The sequence below is a fragment of the Papio anubis genome, chromosome 7, assembly GCF_008728515.1.
Source record: "Papio anubis isolate 15944 chromosome 7, Panubis1.0, whole genome shotgun sequence".
NCBI classification, from domain to species: domain Eukaryota; kingdom Metazoa; phylum Chordata; class Mammalia; order Primates; family Cercopithecidae; genus Papio; species Papio anubis.
This window is the reverse complement of record NC_044982.1, coordinates 146176548-146185126: the sequence shown is the minus strand read 5'-3', so window position 1 is coordinate 146185126 and position 8579 is coordinate 146176548. Positions and strand designations below refer to the sequence as shown.

At 45.6% G+C, this 8579-nt stretch overlaps 1 long non-coding RNA gene across 1 annotated transcript; it reads right to left on the bottom strand.

Moving 5' to 3' along the window:
* Positions 1–4794: 4794 nt before the first annotated feature.
* LOC103885771 lies at positions 4795–7950 on the bottom strand. The gene is made up of 2 exons (XR_004185191.1): positions 7330–7950; positions 4795–5085 (listed from the first exon to the last, which is right to left on the bottom strand). It is a non-coding gene; the product is annotated as an uncharacterized LOC103885771 (long non-coding RNA).
* Positions 7951–8579: the final 629 nt, after the last annotated feature.

Here is an 8579-nt window from a genome sequence, read left to right as displayed (position 1 = left end):
AAATCACTTCAGCCCAGGAGTTCGAGGCTACAGTGAGCTACGATGGCAACACTGCACTTAAGCATGGGCGACAGAGCAAGACCCTGTCTCAAAAAAGGAAAAAGGCGAATGGATGACAGTTTAATGATGAAATTTTAGGCCCTCACTTAAGAAGGTGAGGGAGGTGTTTGAGGTGTTGGAAGCTAAGATGGCAGCCAGGAAAAGCCCTGGCTTTGGAGGAAGGCTGACAATCTGAGTTCAACTCAGCTTTGCCCTGCATTGGTTTCATAATCCTTGGCCAAGTTTCATAGTCTGTTTTCACATCTGCAGATTGGGCTTGTTGGGAAGATAAAATGAGATGATGCCTGTAAACATTTAGCATGGCATCCAACAGAGTCCCTGTCAGTAGACATTCATTCCTGTCCTTTATTTACCTCCCCGCTCTCCCTGCCCTCCTGGTGAAGCTCTGGTGGCCAATGCCTGGGGTTTCATCAATGTGGCTCTCTTCCTGAGCAGGAGGAGGGGGCCTCTAGGTTGCATCTTGTCAACTCAGCTGTCACTTTAACACTGTGGCCAGGAAGCATTATTATGATAGTTCCCTGCCTCTTCTGTTCCCTGTCTTCTGAAGGGTTTGAGAGCCCTTTCAGGAAAAGAAACTAAATGAGAAGAGTCACTGTGTTTTGTTCATTTATTTACTCACTCAGTTAACAAAGATTTTATGAGCTCCCCTGGTAGGTCAAACATTATGCTCAGTACTGGAGATTGGTTATTCAAAAGAGACACAGGATGGGAACGGTGGGTCACACCTGTAATCCCAGCACTTTGGGAGGCTGAGGCGAGAAGATTGGTTGAAGCCAGGGGTTCAAGACCAGCCTGGTCAACATAGTGAGACCTTGTCTCTACAAAAACAAAACAAAGCCAGGCACGGTGGCTCACACCTGTAATCCCAGCACTTTGAGAGGCTCAGGCAGGTGGATCACCTGAGGTCAGGAGTTTGAGACCAGCCTGGCCAATATGGTGAAACCTCATCTCTACTAAAAATACAAAAATTTAGCCAGACGTGGTGGTGGGCACCTGTAATCCCAGCTACTTGGGAGGCTGAGGCAAGAGAATTGCTTGAACTCAGGAGGCGGAGGTTGTAGTGAGCCGAGATCGCGCCTTTGCACTTCAGCCTGGGCAACAAGAGCGAAACTCCGTCTCAAAACAAACAAACAAACAACAACAAAGAACAAACAAAAAACAACAAAAAAGACAGTTCCTTGCCTTCATGGAAGGAACTTATAGTCTAGTGGGAAAACAAATAAACAATAATCAACTAATCAAATAAATGTAAAATTGCAATTTCATTTAGTGATTTGAAGAAAAGTAGGAGGTGCTATATGAATGTCTAATTAAGGTGTAACCTGGAGAGTGATAACATCTGGACTGAATTCTGACAGATGAGTAGGAGTTAACCTGGCCTAGGAGCCAGCAAGAATTGGCCTGGCAGAATGCAGAGAACATGCAAAGGCCCCGTGGCAGAAGGGAGATGGTGAGTACACGGGACTAACAGGGTCAATGGTGCTGGAACAGAGGGAGGAGAGAGGAAAAAGTGAGGCAGGAGAAAGGGCTGAGATACCCACGCAGGGCCTTGTAAGCCACGTTGAGGAATTTTGTCTCCATCTAAAAGGCATTGGGCAGTCACTGAAGAGTCTTAAAAGATGATGCTTGGGCAAGTTGACGTATTCAGATTTAAACTTCCAAAAATCACCGTGGCTGTTGCACAGAAAGACAATCAGAGGGCACAGAAGGGCTGGTGGAGGTCAGCTAGAAGGCCATTGCAGTAGAGCTAGTAGGGGAGGTAGTGCTGTCAATGGCAAGAAGCAGGCAGATTGGAGAGCTATTTAGGAGGTAACATTTAACAGATACTGACTGGTAATGGGCTGGGGACACACAAACATGCAAACTTTATGAAAGCCTACACTGAGACAGACAGATGCATGCATGCAGCCTCCACGAACGTGTTTCATTCGTAAACTGGGGGTTGGTAAGATTCTATATGAGCACGCAGCGTGGATACCATGAAGCTTGATGGCACACTAATGAGTGATGTCCATTATTTATAGCAAGAGGCGCCTTATTGATATCCTTCCAACTTAGCAGTGACCCACATCTCCTCCCTGGCCTATTGGTGCCACCATTCATCAGTAAGTTTGCCCAAAGATAAGGGAGCTCGAGATCCAAGATGAGATGAGAGATAAAAGCCACCAGGAGCACACAGCCACATTAGGGCAGAAAAAGAGGGCGGGGGCCTGGGTAGGGAGAAAGGTGCCTGCCCGCTCTCCTGGCTTGGGCCAGATCCAGTGCTGAGATAAAATGGGCAGCAGGCAGACCCCAACAGAACCAGGTTGCTCTTTTTAAATGCCTTTTCTTTTATTAAAAACTTTATTATAGAAGAAAAACATGTTTATTTATAAACTTTTCTACATTTTCTAAAACATGGCCGGGCATGGTGGCTCACGCTTGTAATCCCAGCACATTGAGAGGCTGAGGTCGGGAGTTCGAGACCAGCCTGAGCAACGTGGTGAAACCCCATCTTTACTAAAAATACAAACAATTAGCTGGGCATGGTGGCGCGTGCCTGTAATTTCAGCTACTCGGGAGGCTGAGGCAGAAGAATGTCTTGAGCCCGGGAGGTGGAGGTTGCATTGAGCCTAGATTGTGCCCCTGCACTCCAGCCTGGGCGACAGAGCAAGGCTCTTGTCTCAAAAAAAAATTTTTTTTAATATTCAAAATTTCCCATAATCCCACCAGACAAAAACCACCACCATTAACATTCTGACAAGTTTCTTTCTTGTCTATTTTTTTCTAGTCTTTATATATATTTTTAATTTTATTTTATTTTAATTTAATTTAATTTTTTTTTTTGAGACGGAGTCTTGCTCTGTCACCCAGGCTGGAGTGCAGTGGTGTGATCTCAGCCCACTTCAACCTCCGCCTCCCCACTTCAAGCTATTCTCCTGCCTCAGCCTCCCGAGTAGCTGGGACTACAGACAACTGCCACCACGCCCAGCTAATTTTTGTATTTTTAGTAGAGATGGGGTTTTACCATGTTGGCAGTGTGGTCTCAAACTCCTGACCTTAGGTGATCTGCCCACCTCAGCCTCCCAAAGTGCTGGGATTACAGGCTTGAGCCACTGCACCCGGCCCTCTACGCATATATATTTAACATAGTTAAATACTATATACAGTTATTTGGAAAACTTTTAAATTAGTATGATTATTCAAGAAATGAGTTTTTAAGAAGATGTGCTCATTGTGGAAAACTCTAAAATACAAATGAATAAAGAAAAGTATAAATTTTCTGTTTGGTGTATTTATTTTCCATTTTTTTCATATATTGTTTGGGTTTTCACCAAATTAATCATCTTCTAACATTATGAATACATTTTATAACTTAATATATTTTGGATACATTTTATGTCATTAAGTAGTTGTATTTATTTATTTTTTGAGACAGAGTCTCGCTCTGTCGCCCAGGCTGGAGTACGGTGGTGCGATCTCAGCTCACTGCAACCTCTGCCTCCCGGATTCAAGTGATTCCCCTGCCTCCTGATTGCTGGGATTACAGGCACCTGCCACTATGCCCAGCTAATTTTTGTACTTTTTTTTTTTTTTTTTTTGGAGACAAAGTCTCGTTCTTGTCCCCCAGGCTGGAGTGCAATGGCACCATCTCGGCTCACGGCAACCTCCACCTCCTGGGTTCAAGCGATTCTCCTGCCTCAGCCTCCTGAGTAGCTGGGATTACAGGAGCCTGCCACCACGCCCAGCTAATTTTTGTTTTGTTTTGTTTTTTTTTTGAGACGGAGTCTCGCTCTGTCGCCCAGGCTGGAGTGCAGTGGCGGGATCTCAGCTCACTGCAAGCTCCGCCTCCCGGGTTCACGCCATTCTCCGGCCTCAGCCTCCCGAGTAGCTGGGACTACAGGCGCCCGCCACCTCGCCTGGCTAGTTTTTTGTATTTCTTAATAGAGACGGGGTTTCACCGTGTTAGCCAGGATGGTCTCGATCTCCTGACCTCGTGATCCGCCCGCCTCGGCCTCCCAAAGTGCTGGGATTACAGGCTTGAGCCACCGCGCCCGGCCAATTTTTGTTTTTTTAGTAGAGATGCGGTTTCACCATGTTGGCCAGACTAGTCTACGAACTCCTGACCTCAGGTGATCCGCCTACCTTGGCCTCCCAAAGTGCTGGGATTACAGGTGTGAGCCACCATGCCTGACCTAAGTAGTTTTATATACATCTTTTATTAACACTTCAGTTTTTCAAAATTTGGACCACAACTCAGAGTAAGGAATTTAATATCACAATGTACACATGTACAAATATAAAGCTAAATTTCTTATGAAGCAAAACTTGTCCTTACTCTGATATTTTTCATTCTATTTAATTTTATTTTAACTTTTCAAATGCCAGTGGCAAATCCCTTTACTGTTTTTAAAACTCACTAATGAACCCCAACCTGTTCTATTAGAGGTGACTCCATGATTTAGTCACTCAATCCCATCTTTAGATACGCGGATTGCCATTATAAATAGTGCTCCTCTGCTGAACATTTCTGTAACTATTTCTTTGTTAGCATCCATGATTTCCCTTAAGAGAAGTTTATAGATGTAGAACTACAAAGTCAAAGAATGTGCAAAATTGTAGGAGGCTTGATATTTATGGCCATATTAGTTCCCTAAAAGGTCGACTAAATAAAGAGTTTATAGTTTGATATCTTCATTTTTTCAGTGATGAATGTATTAGTTATCTTTTGCTGCATAACAAAGCATTCCAAAATTTATCAGCTTGAAACAATAAGCATTTATTATATCACTGTTTCAGTAGGGGGGATTCTGAGAGTAGCTCAGTTGGACACCCCAGCTCAGGGACTGCAGTCAAGGTGTCAGCCAGTACTATAGTCACCTCAAGGTCCAAGAGCAGGAGGTCCACTTCCAGGTTCACTAACAAGGGTGTTGGCAGGTCTCAGGTCCCCAGAGGCTGTTGGCTAGAGACATTGGATCCTGCCATGCAGGCCTCTCTGGAGGCTTACTTATCACATGACACCTTGCTTCCACCACACCAAGGGCACTAGGGGAGAGAGAGAGAGAGAGACAAAGAGAGAGAAAGTTACAGTCTTCATAACCAAATGATTTTTGCTTGATTCTATCCATTAGAAGCAAGTCACCAGGTTCAACTACACTCAAGGAGAGGAAATTATACAAGGCAATAGTACCAGGAGGTATAGATCATTGGGAGCCATTTGGAAGCAACCTACCACAATGGAATATTGTGAGCATTTTTTTTCGAATGTTTAATATTTTTAATAATGAAAACATTTTAAATTTATTCTCTCAGCAATTTTGAAATGTACAGTTCTCAATTATTAGTTATATTTACCATGTACAATAGATCTCATACAAAAATATCAAACTTCCTCCTGAGGCTTTGTATCCTTTCATTATCACCTCCCTGTACCCTCCACCCTCATGTGAGCATTTCTGACATTAGAAGCATTCCTCAAAAATAACCCTTTAGGACACAGGGAGGGGAACAACACACACTGGGGCCTGTGGGGTAGGTTGTGGGGAGGGAGAGCATCAGGATAAATAGTTAATGCATGCAGGGCTTAATACCTAGGTGATGGGCTCATAGGTGCAGCAAACCACCATGGCACATGTTTACCTATGCAACAAACCTGTACATCCTGCACATGTACCCCAGAACTTAATAAAATAAAATAAAAACAGGCTGGGTGCAGTGGCTCATGCCTGTAATCCCAACACCTAGGAAGGCCGAGGTGGGTGGATCACCTGAGGTTGGGAGTTCGAGACTAGCCTGACCAACATGAAGAAACCCCGTCTCTACTAAAAATACAAAATTAGTCAGGCATGGTGGCGCACGCCTATAATCCCAGTTACTCAGGAGGCTAAGGGAGGAGAATCACTTGAAGCTGGGAGGCAGAGGTTGCAGTGAGCTGAGATAGAGCCATTGCATTCCAGCCTGGGCAACAAGAGCGAAACTTTATCTCAAAAAAAAAAAAAAATTCCCCTTTAAGGGCTGATAAAATAAAATCCATAGCCAAATTAGGCTGGGCACAGTGGCTCATGCCTGTAATCCCAACACTTTGGGAGGCCGAGGTGGGCAGATCACCTAAGGTCCGGATTTCGAGACCAGCCTGACCAACATGGAGAAACCCCGTTTCTACTAAAAATACAAAATTAGCCAGGTGTGGTGGTGCATACCTGTAATCCCAGTTACTCGGGAGGCTGAGGCAGGAGAATCTCTTGAACCCAGAAGACAGAGGTTGTGGTGAGCTGAGATCATGCCATTGCACTCCAGCCTGGGTGACAAGAGTAAACCTCTGTCTCAAAAAAAAAAAAAAAAAAAAAAAAAAAAATTCCATAGCCAGATGAAATTTAAGAGTTTAATTGAGCAAAGTACAATTGGTAAATTGGGCAGCCTTCTGAGCCAGAGTAGGCTCAGAGATTTATGGACAGAATAAGGAAAGTGATGTACAGAAAATGGAAGCGAGGGACAGAAACAGCCAGATTGGTTACAGCTCAGTGTTTGCCTTATTTGAAGAGGGTTTGAACAGTTGGCCCCTTTTGATTGGCCAAAACTTGGTGTTTGGCACAAGGGTAGATTATAGGCTGTTTATACCTCCATTTAGGTGATAGCTCACTATGTACAGAGAAACCTTTAGGTGAAACTTAAAATATGTAAGGAGGCTATATTTGATTTAACGGAGCTGTAGCACTAACTGAGAGGACTGTCTTTTTAAAATAAAAGTTAAATTTTCTGGGCACAGTGGCGCATATCTGTAATCCCAACACTTTGGGAGGCTGAGGAAGGAGGATGGCTTGAGCCCAGAAGTTAGAGACCAGCCTCAGCAATATGGCGAGACCCCGTTTGTACAAAAAAATTACAAAATTAGCCGGGTGTGGTGGCACGTATGTGTGGTCTCAACTACTCAGGAGGCTGAGGTGTGAGGATCGCTTGAACCAGGGAGGTCGAGGCTGCAGTAAGCTGTGGTTGTGCCACAGCACTCTAGCCTGGGCAACAGAGCGAGACTCTGTCTCAAAAAAAATCATTTTTTTCTGCATAATGAATTAGTGGGCTTTTACTTAGATCATTAAAACTACAGTTTATTCTGTAAATATATTATCTGTTTCAGTTACTACTGGCACACAAACCACCCCCAAAATGTAAAAGCCTAAAACAGAAACAGTCATTTATTTGCTCATGATTCTGTAACTTGGGCAGGGCTTGGCAGCGTCAGCTAGTCTCTGCTGAGGCAACTTGACTGAGGCTAAAGATGCAAGATGGCCTCACCCAGCTCCTCAGTCGGGGGCTGGTGTGGCTGGAAGACGGCAGGCCCTTCTCTTTTCCTTGAGAGTCTCTCATCCTCCAGGGCCTTGTTGTCTTCAGGTGGTATCTCTCTCACACAGCACAGACAAACTTCTTTATATCACAGCTGGCTCTAAAAGGGAAAAACAAAGCTACGAGATTTCATAAGGCCTGCAAGTCACAGGGCCCCACTTCTGCTAGGTCCAACTGGTCAAAGCAAGTTCCAGATTCAAAGAGAAGGAAAGTAAAAGACACCTTCTAGTGGGAGAAGCAGCATGTACACACAGGAATGGGAGGCGCTGTCGGTGGCCACATTTGCAGACAATCCACCACTCCTACCTACAGAAACTGCCAGACCACTTCCACAACAAGGCAGTCAGTGTTCCTCTTCTAGTAGTGGTGTAAGAACTGAATATTCTCATCAAATCATCCACTCCTTAAAGCAATGATTGGTATTTGTGATGTGGCAAATAGGAATGGAGCCTGTGGCACAGAGCTTCTCTTCCCAAAGCTTGCAGTGGGAAAGTGAACTACACAGCCTAAGAAAGTGAGCTACATAGCCTAAGAAAACACCTACACAGACTTGGCCGGGCACGGTGGCCTATGCCTGTAATCCCAACACTCTGGGAGGCCGAGGCGGGTGGGATCTCACTCTGGAGGTCAGGAGCCCTGGCGACCAGCCTGGACACACATGGTGAAACCCCGCCTCCACCAAATTCCTTAAAATAACCAGACGTCAGCGCCGTGGCTCAAGCCTGTAATCCCAGCATTCTTGGGGAGGCCGAAAGACGGGCGGATCACGAGGTCAGAGGATCGGTGACCATCCTGGCTAACACGGGTGAAACCCCGGCTCTACTAAAAATAAAATAAAAAATTAGCCACAGGTGGCGGGCTCTGTAGTCCCAGCCACTGGGGAGGCTGAGGCAGGAGAATGGCTGGGAACCCGGGAGGCGGAGCTTGCAGTGAGCTGAGATCCGGCCACTGCACTCCAGCCTGGCGACAGAGCTTGTGACTCCGCCCAAAAAATAACCAGACATGGTGGTGGGCACCTGCAGTCCCAGCTACTTAGGAGGCTGAGGCAAGAGAATCACTTGAAGCTGGGAGGCAGAGGTTGCAGTGAGCCGAGATCATGCCACTGCACTCCAGCCTGGGTGGACAGAGCGACTCCATCTGGAAAGGAAAGGAAAAGGAGGAGGAGAGGAGAGGGAGGAGGGGAGGGGAGGGAGGGAGGGAGG